Genomic DNA, 15064 nt, shown 5'->3' with positions numbered 1-15064 from the left:
CTGAGCCTAATAGCAGGGCTGGCCTCGAAAAAGAAAAAGAAATTAAAATCCAATAATGACTTCACATGTACTTTTGCAGCACACCCAAGGTGTCTGCAAAGGTCTCACCTGACAAGATGCATGTGCTTCTCGCACTTTTGCCTTCACAGAAGTGCTGAGAAGCATTTAGATGCGAATAAAATGTTTGCCTTTTGACGCCATCAGCTTCTACCCTGAGGTTGCCACTCTCACAGGTTTGCTGTTAATTCACACAAATGATGCCAGCAGTGTGTATGTTTTCTAAGTGCTGCCATACTGCTCATTAGATGTGGGTCACTGAAGAGCTATCAAATAGTGGAAAAACTAGGTAGATCCTCCCAAGAGATTTTATTGACTAATAAGCCTGGTGTTTTCTTTTCTAGCTCCCTCTTTTACCATATCACTTTTTTCCCAAGCACTGTTCTGATTAGAAAAGCACATAAATTATAATGAGATCCAAATTGATAATGATGCATCTATTTTTATTTCTTGCTAACTTTATGACAAGGACTCAGTGGGGATGTTAGTGGGCTAAAAATAATGTCTCCAGTTTCATCCCTTCCAATTGTCCTGATCTGGCAGGGACAGTCCAGATTAATCCTCTGTGGTCTTAATTTTTCAGCTGCTTTTAAAATAACCCAATTTATCTCTCCTCCTATAACTTTCCCCATTCATTCTCAGCTTATTTCAATTGCTGCAAATGTTTCTTCAAAATGCAGAGATAGTTTGTTCTCAGTAAACTCAGCAAAGGGTAGTGGAGAGGAGTGTGCAGAATCATACTCTTTCCTAGAAGGCTCAGGCAAAAGCAAACTGCTGCAGCCTCTCCTGGCATGCATGTTCTTCCGCACTGATGATTTCCACAATCTTGGCCACTCTCTGATGTTTCTTGGTCAGATGTGACCTGATTTTCATCTGTTAAATGTTGGAGAGTATATAATCTGCCAGCCTAAATTTCCTGAAGACAGCAGATCCCATCTGATCTTGGAATCTAAGCAGAGTCAGTCCTGGATGAGGCACTGCCAATGAATGCCAGGTGCTGTAGGCTATATTCCAGAGGAAAGAATAGGCAAAACACCTCTGAGTATTCCTCGGCTAAGAAAACTCCATAATATTCATGGGGTCATCATAAGTCGATTGGTGATTTGAAGGCACCTAAGACACACACCTGCAATCTGCCATCCTTTTCCCCACTGGTAAATTGAAAATGATCTTTTCAGTTCTGTTGTCTGACATTCTTGACTTTCTTCCCAGCAGAAATAATTGTCTGTCCAAACCGCAGGAGAAAGAGGTTTACAGTGATGGCAGAGGATCTTCTTTCTTTTCTGCCTTTTAATTCTTCTTTCCACACCTGAAAAACAAACATTTTATAAAGCCACCAGATTTAGAGTTTGTGCAGCAGGAAAATAATATCCTATTAGACTCCTGGGATCTCTCTGCTAGGAGACTTCCTTAGGCCCTGGAAATCATACATACACCACATTGAGTTACATATAAGAAATAATGAGTTTAAAATCAAGAATGCTGGACAAATTCATTGAATCAGAAAAAAAATGTTTCTGTTTGTCAGGGTACTACAGACAACATTATCACCATGCCTTTAAAAGCCTACTATAAAGCATTTGTGTATTTATGTTCTGTTTTCAGTATAGAATCAAGGTACATCAAGTGGCCGCCTGGCTTGTTAGCTGAATTTCCAGCCCCTGACTGACCTCCATCTGCAGGTTGTCTTTGTGTGCAGAAGGACTATGCATGTGGAAATTGTATGCACATGTGTGGGCTCTTTTTGATTTGCTGCCTTGCAAAATGCAAGGTAATAAATGTCATGCTCACTTACAGACATACATGTTTTATGCTCTGCTAAGCAATGAGTGAGAATCCAGGATCTACCTTCTCCTCTCATAAAGGCTTCACTGAAAAAAGGTGCATCCATTTGATTTTTCAGAAAATTGTTTTCTCTCACACCACAGTGTATCCCATTCAATAGGCTTTCCTGGTCCTTTCTGTAACATTTCATCTGTGTAACATTTTCACAGGTTGGGTAGGGTCATGTGGGAAGTAGGAGGCAGGGAAATGGCATTTGCTTAATGTGCATTTATCCTCATGTGTAGAAGCCAGAGGGATGAGTTGCAGGCTCTTCAGGAACAATCTGTCTCTTCTTTCCTAGTGTCCATTTTGTGCTTATTCAGAATGTTGGAATATGGCTTTAGTAAAGGGCCATCCACTGCTGTACATGGCTGCTCCAATGACTGCCATGTATATCTGGTAGCTTAATCTTTTAGTGCTAACTCTTCAGGAAGAAAGCAAGAGAAAGGCAACTTAGAGCAAGATTATACGATGCTATCCCAGATGCCTGAAAACTCAACAGTGCCACTTTATGAACTCCCCCACAAACCATGCAGTGAGGCTATTATAAGCCAGAATTATGCAGAAGATATTCCATAGCTAATGTAATTCATTACATTTTTGCAGTGCAGAGCCTAATTCATACTAATGACTCTGACACATAAGGCAGTAAAGCATTTAACTGTATGGAGACCACTAAATGATGAACCAGATGTCACTTCACAACAGGAATGACAATTTCTCCAGATGCCTTTCTTGCACTTCCCTTTCTCTCTTTGTCCCCTTTGCATTTTGTGAGAAGCCATAGAAGTTGGAAATCTCACCTGAATTTCAGTATGCATTAGTGCTACGTCACAATGTGACATGTACCATATCATATCCTCTCCTGTTAGATCCATTGTTTTGCCAACAGAATTCTTGTCTGCTCTGGCAAATTTTGATAAATAGAACATCAAATTAGGAAGAAAGTAACCATTATAAGGAGATGCTACTCAGAAATGAAACTGTAATCTATCTCAAGCCCTTCCATAGGGAGACAAAAACCAAGCATAACTTTTAATTACACCACACTTTTTCAAGATCTTGCACCACACAACTCTTATTGAAGTAGACACAGTGCAAAGCTGGAGCAGTACAGCAAATTGAGGTGCTCAGTGGTGGGCTCTAGGACCCTTTGGCCAGCCTTGGCTTTCTCTTTCTCTTTCCTTCTCCTTCCCTGAGCTGGGAAGTATTTGCCCCTCAAGCCAGGCATGATTTTCTGAGTTGCTCCAGCTTTGCACTGTTTCCTGGGCACAGCTGTAGAACTGTCACAGTTTCAACAACCCAACCCAGAGTGATCGCTCTGAATCAGTGGTTTCTAACCTTGGGTCCTCCAGATGATTCATACCTCCCATAATTTATGACTGTTGGCCAAGTTGGCTGGAGCTTTTGGGAGCTGACATCCAAAACAAATGGAGGACCAAAGGTTGGGAACCACTGCTCTAAATAGTTTTTCATGGAACCATCAATGAATGGACCTCAAGGGCTTAATTACTCCTTGCCATTCAGGAAGACACAAAATTAAATGACTTCAAAGACCCCATGCTTCTGAAAAGAGCCAGCAGAGCAGATATCTGAAAAGCAGACCATCGAAATAAAAGGAGTGAACGTGGAGAAGGTATTTTATGACAAGCAGACCACTAAAAAGCTGTATATAATGCAGAAAGAATCTCCCCAGTACATCAGCTTGGTGTCTAATGCCAAATGGGCCTCTGCTTCTTCTCCTGTGCCTGCAAGCTGCCTACTTATAATCTCAAGCACATCTCCACTGCCATTTAATGGTTGGGCAGCTGTAGGGGTTGCTCAGACAGCTGCCAGTTGCTATTTGAGAGGTCTTGGAGGATGTCAGCTCCTTGTGTGTCACACTGCAGAAAAGAAGAAGAGTGCTGCCTGAGTGCTCTACCTTGGCCACTAAATGGCATATGTAGGTATGTGGGTGGATGTGGAGGTCCTCTGGCAGCTGACAAGTAGGCTGCACATAGATGAGGGTCATTCTTTAAGAAAACTACTGGATACCTCCTCATACAACAACTTTAAAATGATAGAACACAGGAGTTTACAGCTGTGTATGTTGCCAACTCAGTTCCAGCTACACACACCTATCTAGCTATGTATACATTGTCTTGACTATGCTTTACCATTGAGAGAAAAGATTCAAATATTGCAGCAGAGGAAGAGGAGGATGAGGAAACAACAGCAACAAATGTTTTTTTTTAAGTCTGATGTTACAACCTTCTATTGTATACAGCCAGCTATATGGACTAGTGGTTAGTTAAAGGCTATTAGACAGAGGCTCAGTGAATTCTGTAGGGCCCCTTTCCTTTAGATTTAACTGATCAGACTGCCAGGCAATAAGAACTGTGAATCAAGTGATAGAGCTTGAAAAGTAACTGAGAACTTCCAAGACATCTTTCTGTCATCAGAGGATATAACTGTGAGTCCTTGCAAAATCCATTACATGAAGCAGGTGTCAAAGTATCCTGTAACCTCTATACATGTGCAGAAGACCCCATTATTGAAGGTTAGTATATCTGTGATTAGCACAGAAGTGCTATGGTGTCCTCCCCCCTGCACCTCCTTATGGCCATGCTATGGCTAAAAATCCCCTCCTGTGATTCAGGTCAAGATATATTGTTAGATGAAGCAAAGGTTCTTACCTTCTATTCCATGTATAGATTCTGAATAGGCTGAATAGTACCCTCATCACACTCATGGGCAACAGGCTAGTTTAGAGGGCGAGAAAAGGTTGGGATGGTCTTCTGTAAAGACAAGTGAAAAAAAAATCTAATAAACATTAAACAGTTTGGCTCCCATCTCTAGTGTTAGCTTCCAAGAGCTGGCTTGGTACAAGCTGCACAACCTAATGAATTTGCACAAACAACCATGATTGCAACAATTATTCTCAGCTAATGTAGGAACAGTTCTGCTGTCTTCTGTGCATGTCTGCATTTCTTTTTTCCGGAACATTGAAAACTGAACACAAGATAATTGTTTGCCAAGTATATTTCTGCATGACAAAGGTCACGATAATTTGATCTCAGCACTACACATTTCCTGAAAGGCCAGTTGCCCTTGGCCATCATCTTGGATGGGTTGCAGCTTACACTGAAGCCAGCCAATAAGAGCTTGATGTCATATTGGACTTTGGTTTTCAAATCTTGCTTATCTATAGTCTCTAAGGTTTCTTATTACTATCTAAGAACTGTGGCATAGGTTTTGCTGCATTTCTACTCCTGCTGATTCTAGGGTTCCAGTTCAACCCTTTTTCTTCTCTGGAATTGATGACTGGATTTCTCTTTCCCCTTGTTTATCCATGACTGATGGAAATTAGCTTCTAGTGGTATAGATATGCATTCCAGTCAGCATATTGCTTCTGTTTTTGCTATGCTATCCTGGCTTCTAGCAAATGCTCTATTGATTTAAAGTTTTTGTTACATGCCAAGTTAACCAGTACCTCAATATATAAATAACTCCTTGAAACTAAAGTTCACTTCTAAATCTTTAGGGATAAATAAAAAAATGAGTATTTATACTATCAGCCATAATATTTGAATGTCACAAATTTATCATCTACATTTACTTGTACATTTACAGTTTTTAAGTAGGCTGGTAAAAGGACTATCTGTAGCTATTGAATATGGACAGTACGAATAGATGCTAATGTCATTTGTTCATATTTTTATAAGAACTTGCCAAACTTCTTCATTAATCTGGCAGAAATATCTTGATATATATTCGATTGCAATTCAGGGCCAGAATACTCCAAGGGCAACCCGGAGTATTCTGACAAATCTCGACGAGATTTCATCATTTATGAAGAAATTTCCTAATTTGGTAAATTCCTATCATAAAGTTACTGGGAGAAAAAAGTCAAACCCAATAACAACATCTATTACTAATATGGTGAATGTAGAATCCATGTTGCACTTGCCTGTCATGCAGCAGTTGAAGATATGTAGCCTGTCAAATACACATTAGGAACAATTCTAATTCAGCCCCACAAACCTTTCTGAATACAGAGGTCCCAACCTCCAAACCCCAATTTGACAGAATGAAACATCCAGACCTCTCTGCCTGGAGGGGAAAAATCTGTTAGTTTCCTTTCCCCACACATTCATATTTTTTGAAATACTAAATCCTTTTTGTATGATTTATGAAACAGATTTCTGCAAATATTGGAATGCTTCCAGGAAAAAAAAGAATAAAACAGGATTATCATCAAATCTGCAAGAAAATAAAAAGCAGCAGATAAAACATGTCAGTTATAAGTTGTCAGTAATATATTAACAGCAGAAAGTTTAGGAAATAAAATATATTCTACCTAAAAGATAACATGAGGTACTGGGAAACTCTCCAAAGGGACAGAATCTCATAAACAAATGATCGCCACGAGAATAAAATAAACCTGAATGGTGCTTGCTTGCAGTCCAAAGTGGATCTCATAACCTCATATTTTATTCTGGTTTAAATTTTCAGCTGGGTGAGGGATATTTCTTAACTTGCTTCCACCCAAACACCCGCTTATATTGAGATTTTTTATGAATGCATATAATCTGTGCTATGCAATTAAGGAAAGCGCATCGGGTTTTTTTGTCATCAAGAGAAAACCACTGATGACCACTTCTTTTTCTGATTCTCTTTCCTGTTTCATCTTATATGCAAGAAAATGTACATTCGTTTTAAAAATGTAGACATTTGGAAATGAATGCATATTGAAGCATGCATACATGGTTTAATGTCTACCTTCCTTCTTTGATTTCTGCAATCAGAGCTGTGGAGCTTGGGTCAATACAGGGATGTAGCCAGGATTTTAGGAAGGGGGGGGGGGTCCAGACTAAGTGCCACCATTATAATGGGGCTTGGGCACGGCGGCATAGCAGCACACACCATTCATTTTTCTAATGGAAGGGGGGGGGGTCCCCCCCCCCAACCCCCCCCCCCCCCCGGCTACGTCCCTGGTCAGCAAAAATGTCCCCACTCTGATATAATATTATAACAGACAGTCAGTGTAGTGGTTTGACTAGGACTCCCAGAGACCAGGGTTCAAATTCCTACTCACTCATGGAAACCCATGTGGTGATCCCGGGCAAATAACATTATCTCAGCCTCAGAGGAAGGCAATGGCAAACTCCCTCTGAACAATTCTTACTAAGATAGGTTTGCATTAGGATTGCCAGAATGGCTTCTTGGCTTTAACAGCAGAGTGGCAATACATTGATTAGACTTGAGACAATCATTTGATGACCGAGGTGGAAAGTGGATGTAGGAACATCATTAGAAGATGAGATGAAATTATGGTCACTTTATAATCGCTATTTTTGTTTCCACTCCAAGAGGGGATGCAAAGAGCTGGAAGAGGGGTGTATGACTCAATCAGCAAACCCATTGCTTTGTCTTAGTTTTATCTAGGCCTCCCATATGCGCTCTACTCAGTATGAGTCCTACACATGTATAACTTTTTGTTTCCACACAGTGACCAGAAACTTGCCCAACTCTATAAAACTGCATATCCAACTGTAGGGGAGTAATTCTTGGATAATTTTGAATGCTTTCAAATGTCACCAGTCTCATGAGCCAATGGGAAATGCTCAAATATAAGAAGAGATTAGCTTTTTTTCACTCACATTGTGTAAGGCTTCTGCACCATATCAAAGGAAATACAGATCTAGCATTATGGGGAGCCAACGTAGCAACAAATCTTTGAAAATGCAAAAGTCTAATTACTTTTGCACTTGGGTCAAGGATAAAAAACTTTCCCTCTATTACAGGTTGCTGATCTATGGAAAATGTCAGCCAGGGGCCACCACTAATGGCAGACAGAGTCATCTTATATTAGATAGAGCTGAATCCAATGATGTCCACAGCTAGGGTCAAATGTGGGTCAGGTTTGCAGTGCTGCATAGGCATTGCTCTATGTGTACTATTCTGTCCATTGTGTGCTCTGTTCTTGTTGCACTTGGGAGTGAGGTGAGTGTGGGAGCTATTTTCAGAGAGGCAGTCTCAAAAGGAAACAAAAAAAATAAAGTTATAGCATCTGGAAAGCCAAATGATGCTGAGTGCTGCAGGTTCTCCAAACAGTCTAAAGCAGTCAAAGTAGAAGCCAGTATAATAGATGTCTGGATGCATTGTCTCCTTCAGCTGTACCTTCAAAAGGCAAACTTTAGAAAGGACAATTTAAAATTCTTGGTGATGTTGCAAATCTCAGTGCCTACCACAAATAAATTTGGATGTCATATTCTGCGGGTTAAATGACTAATGATGGGAGTTTGTTCTTATTCATGAAAAGGCTGCTGGGAAGTGTGTTGTCCAAAGATATACCTTCCTGTCGGCAGAACTGACAGCCATGAAATGATGGAATCAGGTTCCTGTCCTTCAGTGTTGCTTACAGTTAAAGCTGTCACACACTTTTTAAAACAGCCTGTCAAAAAGAGAGCCCTCGTTTTGACACAATGCGGAGAACATGTACTTGGAAATGTCTTAGACTGTCGGCAGTGTTAAATGCTGCTGCAGTTGGGTACATTTGAAAAACAATACTTGCAGTGTTATTTTCCTCCCTTTCCAAGAATGTTATTTTCAAAAGTGTGTTGGACATTTCACACCAGCCCTATCCACAAATCAATAGGCCATGATGACATTATAGAAATTAGATAAAAATATTAGTTCAACCTGAACAATTATGTATAATTATCTGGTTGAAAATGTCCCATTCCTATCCACTTTAGCTCACTCACAGCAAGTACAGTTAGTCTAGGCATTGCATTTCTTATTTTAACATTTGTGGGTTTCCCTGATTTATGCTTCTCAGATTCCATTTTCCTACTATATACTTTTGCAGCTTTTGACTTTTTTTTCATCTCTGTGTATGTCAATGGCTGAACCTCCTTTTGGCTTGAGTCCAGCAACATCATTAGATCATAGTTGTCCTCTGCTCTTCCCCAGTAACTCATTGAGTGCCTTCTGACCTGAGAGTGTCATCTTCCAGCACTGTCTCCGGCTTCATTTTGACTGTCTCATCATTGGGTTTTCAAGGTAAAAGTCATTCAGGAGTGGGCCACTATTCTGTGCAATACTAACTCCTTTGGTGTTAGCTAAGTGTCACTGCTGTCTCCGAGAGGTCCTCTGCCAGTGTCACCCTTTCTTCCACTGTGGCTGCCCAATTTGACATTTAGTCTGGCATCTGTTTGACATTTAGTCTGGCAGCAAAAGTCTGTCTGACTTGGGACAGCATACCAGCAGCAATGCTACTGTTAGCATAGCCTCTTCCTTTACAGGCACATACAGTCCTACCAACATAGAAAATTAGGGCCAAGGTGGAAATGCTAAAAACAAAACAAAAACATTTTAAAGAAGATCAGGAATAGATCTATTCCTGCCAAAACTTGTTTCCCTTAATTGGCTGTTGTTGTGTCCCTTCAAGTTGTTTCTGACTTATAGCAACCCTAAGGCAAACCCTATCTCAGGATTTTCTGAGGCTCAGAGAGTGTGTGACTTGCCCAAGATCACCTAATGGGTTGTTGTAGCTGAGAAAGGAATTGAGTCTTGATCTCTAGAGTTGTTCTTCAGTGCTCACATCACTATACCAGGCTATCTCCTTTTATTTAGCAGATATCAGATGTGATACAACAGAATTGTTCAACAATTGGTCAGTTGTTCCAGGTTTACTTCTTAACACATACAGTTGAATGAGTGAAATCGACTGGATTGGAAAGCATAGGTATTGATCTAGAGTTACAATAAGGGTAAAGGTATTCCTCTTTGACAAGCTTGTCAAATTGTGTCTGACTGTAGGGGGTGGTGGTCATCTCTGTTACTAAGCTGAAGAGCCAGCTTTGTCCAAGGATTACTCTGGTGGTTATGCAGCCAGCATGACTGTATCAAATACTATTACCTTCCCACCGAAGTTGTACTTGTTTATCTACTTGCATTTGTGTGCTTTTGAACTGCTAGGTTGGCAGAAGCTGGGACTAGTGATAGGAGCTCACCCCATTCTGCAGTGCTTGGGCCTTGAACTGTCATCCTGCCAATCTTGAAATCAACAGAACCACTGCATCCGATGTTATAATAGTTCCACTGAAATAAATGAGGCTTCAGTGCTTAACCTATTTTTAAAAAACCAGAAGTTAAATGGGACTTATATTAGATCCAAACTTAATCATACTCCCATGAAGTGTTCCTGTGGCACTGAGTCATCTTTAAATTCATTTCCATTGTGTATTATTCACTCCGCATCTAATCATTAGCATGCCAGCAATTTATAACTTGGAAGGATATATGGGATTGGCTGACACATTTCAATGTGTCCAGGACAATGTGGGAGGTTTTCTACATGACCCTTATGGCATATGTAAGATCTTGGTTCCTAACAATGGGAATTATTGATGTGCTCTTTCCATGTCAACTACAAATCCCAAAATTTAAAATCCCTTCTAAACCAGTGCTGAAGTTTTGGAAATGTTTTGCAATTTTTTACAACAACAACAAAAATCTGTTTCTCAGTTGGAGGGGCAACATAGATTCCAGGAATCTATGTATAGCTGCATGAGACAACTACAGTCCTGGATGTATCAATTGGAACTAAAATAGGGGACATTTCATTCTGTGTGACACTATCCTGTGTAGAGCATTGTAATCGCTACAGCTTATAATAATTCCCTAGAAATGAAATATTGTTAAATTCTACACTGATCGTATCTGCCTGGGCTGGCCATTAGGCCCACATAGACAGGACACGGTGTAAATGTGTTTCTGTGACAATTACAAAGACAACCAGGGATGTAGCCAAGGGGTGGGGGTTTCTTGGGATCCGGACCCCCCCTTCCATTAGAAAAATGAATGGTGCATGCTGCTGCGCCGCCGCGCCCAAGCCCCATTATAATGGTGGCACTTAGTCTGGACCCCCCTTTCCTAAAATCCTGGCTACGTCCCTGAGACAACTTCAAAACCCTATGAAAATGAATATAAGAGAGTATAGGACCAAGTTTAAAAAAATGATATGGAAAGATGGAAAAGGCCAGTGTGACAGCAGCCTGCAGTTTAACTATTTATCAACATTTTTTGAAATTGTATTGTGATTTTAAAATGTTGTGCTCTAGCTTTGATCTCCTCCTGGGAGCAAGGCGGGCTATGAATTAATGAAATAAATAAAAGACTGAAGGTCTTCTTGACTTAACTGTGGCATGTTCCTTGGCTTTGTCTCTTAAACCTTGGTTTACCCCTTAGAAGGCCTACTCTTTTAGTCTTGAAAGTCTTAAAAGCAAAAGCGAAAAGGCCGGGAGAATAAAATCCTGACATTTCCTTGGCACTTTTTCCCACCCTAATTTGCTTCTCCAGCTTACAGTCCTCCATACATGGACAACGCCGGAGGGGAGTCAATCTTTGCTTTCATTTCCAACTCATAAAACCTGCTATTGCTTGCAATTTTCTTGCCAGAACTCATCAGGAACCACGGCGAGGGGGGAAACAACAGTCACTGAAACACAATTCCACTCTTTTTAACAGTGACTGAAACACAAATTTACTCTTTTTTGGTCCAGTCATATGGGATACACTTTGCTTAATTTATAACACAGTAGATGCTGGAGTACAAACTACATCAAAATCAAAAGGAAATGCACAACAGTAGGCCCTGAAAGTACCTGCACCCGAAACTGTTACAGTAATAATAATAATTTTTAAAGCCTAGTCATTTTAAAGTCTGATTTCAGGTCATTTACAGGTGAAACGTGGCTCAGATGCACTTGCTATAATGTTTATTTTTAATAAATTGCAATATTGTGTAATTAGTTCTGAAGTCTTATTAAGTATGCATCTGGGTATTAAAACAACTTCAGAGGCAGCAGAAAATAGATTACTAAATTAATTGGAATACTTGATAAATATTGATTAGCTTTTCTTTACTAATTAATATTGAAGACATTTTATATATTATTGTTGTAATTTTCATTAACAGACTGAACATTTGTTTAAGCAAATACAAGAAGGTTTAAGAGTTGCTAGAAATAAGATTATAATATTGATCTGCAAATTTGTGTTAATTGCAAAGCATTCCTATGGACAAGATAAACTGTGCAATGCATCTCCTGAAACAATCAATTCACACCATTACTTTCATTAGAATTTTTTTTTTTTTACAAAAATAAAGATTCTTTGTTTAGATTCATACTTAGAGCCCAAGAAAAATTGCACAGAAACTTTGCTATCCAGCCATGATTTCATGCCTGAAATGCATATTGATTACAGATGGCTAACCAGGCAATTAAAAGAAATGGTAGAAGATAATATTCTAGTGAAATCCAAATCTGTTGTTATAGTTGTGGAAAACATGGAGGTGACCTTTACTATAGTGTTTCATTTGCAGAAATTCTAGGGACATGATATTCATATATTCATAGAAGCATATTGGAAGAGACCACAAGTGCCATCCAGTTCAACCCCTTGCCATGTAGGAATTACACGATCAAAGCACTCCTGACAGATGGCCATCAAGCCTTTATTTAAAAACCTCCAATAAAGGAGACTTTAATAAAGGCTTGTTCCACTGTCAAACAGCTCTTACCATCAGGAAGTTCTTCCTAACGTTTAGGTGGAATCTCTTTTCCTGTAGTTTGAACCCACTGTTCTGTATCTTAGTCTCTGGAACAGCAGAAAACAAGCTTGCTCCATCTTCAATGACATCCCTTCATATATTTAGACATGGACATCATGTCACCTCTTAACCTTCTTTTCTCCAGGCTATATATACCCAGCTCCCTATGTGACACTGCTTTAAATATTAATGGTATACCATTAGAATATCTCCTCTTCCAAACTTGACTAGTTTATTTGAAAATAAGTTAATACAGAGTTGAGATGCAGTACTTCATTTGCTCTTCCATTTGTAGGCCAAAAGAAAGATGGGATAATTTTACAGAGAGAAATATTAGGATGGGGAAAAAGATACCCCCGGTTTTGCCGGTTTTCTCCCAACAGCCAGTAATCCCAGGGGAATGCCCTTCAAAATTCAATTTATGAATTTGATTTGCCATTTGATCTGGCTTCTCTGCTGTTGCTTGGGGACTTAAGGTGCTAGCAGTGATGGAACTTGAGCAGCATCCTATGGATTATAGGGACAGATGCTGGGAATTGGTAGATCACAAAGTTTGCAAGCAAGAACGATTTAATATTTCGTTCTGACTCAAAAGAGATACTGGGTGCATGGTCCTTACTCAACTCAACAACTTGCATATTTAATTATATGTGGGCAATGTTAGTATTGTTTTATATACGTAACTATGTTTATACAAAACAAGGCATATGTGGCTCATGTCATACCTTTTCAAGTTTGTTTTTTAATGTGGGCCAATATCCTATTTGAATTTTAGCTTGACAGGGTGGTGTGGTGGTTAGAATATTGGGCTGCATCTTAGTAAATCTGGGTTTAGTTCTTCACATGAAATTCGCTTGGTGATCTCAGACCAATCACTTATCTCGCAAACTTTTCTTTTTTGTGGGACAGATATGGGGTAGGAATGAACTATGCATCCTGAGTTCATTGGGATTCACACGAAGTACAAACAGAGCCTGGAAAAGTTCCATTTTTATAATGCAATTCCCAGAATCCCCTAGCCATCTGGCCAAGGGCCATGAAGACCAAGGGATTCCATCAACTGAAGTATAAAACGATTGTAGTATAAAGTTGGAGTGTGTGTATATGTGCCTTCAAGTCACTTGTCAACTCAGGACAACCCTATGAATTTCATAGGGTTTTCTTAGGCAAAGAATACACAGAACTGGGTTTGCCTGTTACTCTGCCTTACAACACCTGGCACTCTACCAAATTTTGTGAAGCACTGGATATAAAATTAAATAAGAAATACTTGACAAACAAGGAGGCCTATAGGTTTTTTTGTGGGTTATTCGGGCTATGTGGCCATTTTCTAGTAGAGTTTATTCCGGATGTTTCTCTGAAGATGCCATGGCTATGTGGCCATGTTCTAGAAGAGTTTATTCCTGATGTTTTGCCAGAATCTGTGGCTGGCATCTTCAGAGAAATGTCCAGAACAAACTCTTCTAGAACATGGCCACATAGCCTGAAAAAGCCACAAAAAACTGTGGATGTCAGCCATGAAAGCCTTTGACTTCACAGAGCATTCCTGTCTTCAGCAACCATATATATATGCTGAAGTACTAAAAAGATCCATCTATTTCTTACTCCAGACTGGACATGATAAGCACCACACTGTTAGTAGAACAATTACTTCACTCTCCTTTCAGCTGTGCCGGATCCGTTGCGCTCGTGCTACTTTCTAAGGCAATGTTACACACATTCTAGGTAATGCTAGTAGTATACTTAGCATGAGGAAAAGTAACAAGAAGGTATTCCATAAAAGCAAGAATTTATAAATATCACAATAAATTCAAGGAGAGTCAATGAAACCTTGGAGGCTACAAGAGCGTTCTATCGAATATTAACAGTGAAAACATTGCATAAGTGAGTAGTCCAAAACTGGTCCCTATAGAGGTGTATCACTTCAATAATTAAGATGAAAATGATTTTACTCTTTTACTTTAGAATAATGAGAGATGAGACTGATAACCAGGAAAATATAACAAGAGGCAACTTGAGAATGCAATGCTAAAGAAATAGGTTTTTGAAATCAAATAGCTTTGAATTGATTGCCTGGGGCAATGGGACCTAAATTGTTCCACTGAACATCCATGGATTTTGTTATCCATGGGGACTCCTTAAACCAAACCCCAGTGTATACCAAGGAGCCATTGTACTTATCCTCAAGGAGAGATATTAGTTATATCTAGTTTCTGTGTCTGGGTTTTTTCTTGATATACAAAAATATGGCATATTTAGTGTCAGGATCATTATTATGCTAAGCATACACACGAATAAACAGTGCGCATCAAGATACAGACAACATTCTTTAACTGGCTTTTGCCATAAGTATTTTATAATATTCTCGAGTGTTCAGAATCAGAACAAAACTATTATTTTTGTCTTATAGCCAACTTCAGTTTTTCCAAAACCTTGGCACTTGAATTCATTGTTTCCAATTAAACATGAACATGTCAATGTGACTTACATAAAACCAAACATTTGTGGCTAGGGAAGCTAACAAGGCACAAATAACTGCAGAAAAGCTAGACGGAAAATACAGGTAGTGTATATTTCATG

The 15064-nt window shown here is 39.4% G+C and overlaps 1 long non-coding RNA gene across 1 annotated transcript in view; it reads right to left on the bottom strand.

The window, feature by feature from the left end:
* Nucleotides 1–496: 496 nt before the first annotated feature.
* The window catches only part of LOC121914869, a 15361-nt gene continuing 793 nt past the window's right edge, over nucleotides 497–15064 (bottom strand). The window contains exons 2-3 of the long non-coding RNA XR_006100596.1: nucleotides 4557–4658; nucleotides 497–1366 (exon numbers count right to left, since the gene is read on the bottom strand). This is a non-coding gene — a long non-coding RNA (uncharacterized LOC121914869). The remainder of the gene's footprint in view (nucleotides 1367–4556; nucleotides 4659–15064) is intronic.

The sequence above is a fragment of the Sceloporus undulatus genome, chromosome 8 (genome assembly GCF_019175285.1).
Source record: "Sceloporus undulatus isolate JIND9_A2432 ecotype Alabama chromosome 8, SceUnd_v1.1, whole genome shotgun sequence".
Classification (NCBI taxonomy): domain Eukaryota; kingdom Metazoa; phylum Chordata; class Lepidosauria; order Squamata; family Phrynosomatidae; genus Sceloporus; species Sceloporus undulatus.
Note: the sequence above shows the minus strand (reverse complement) of the source record. Positions and strands in the feature narration are given on the sequence as shown.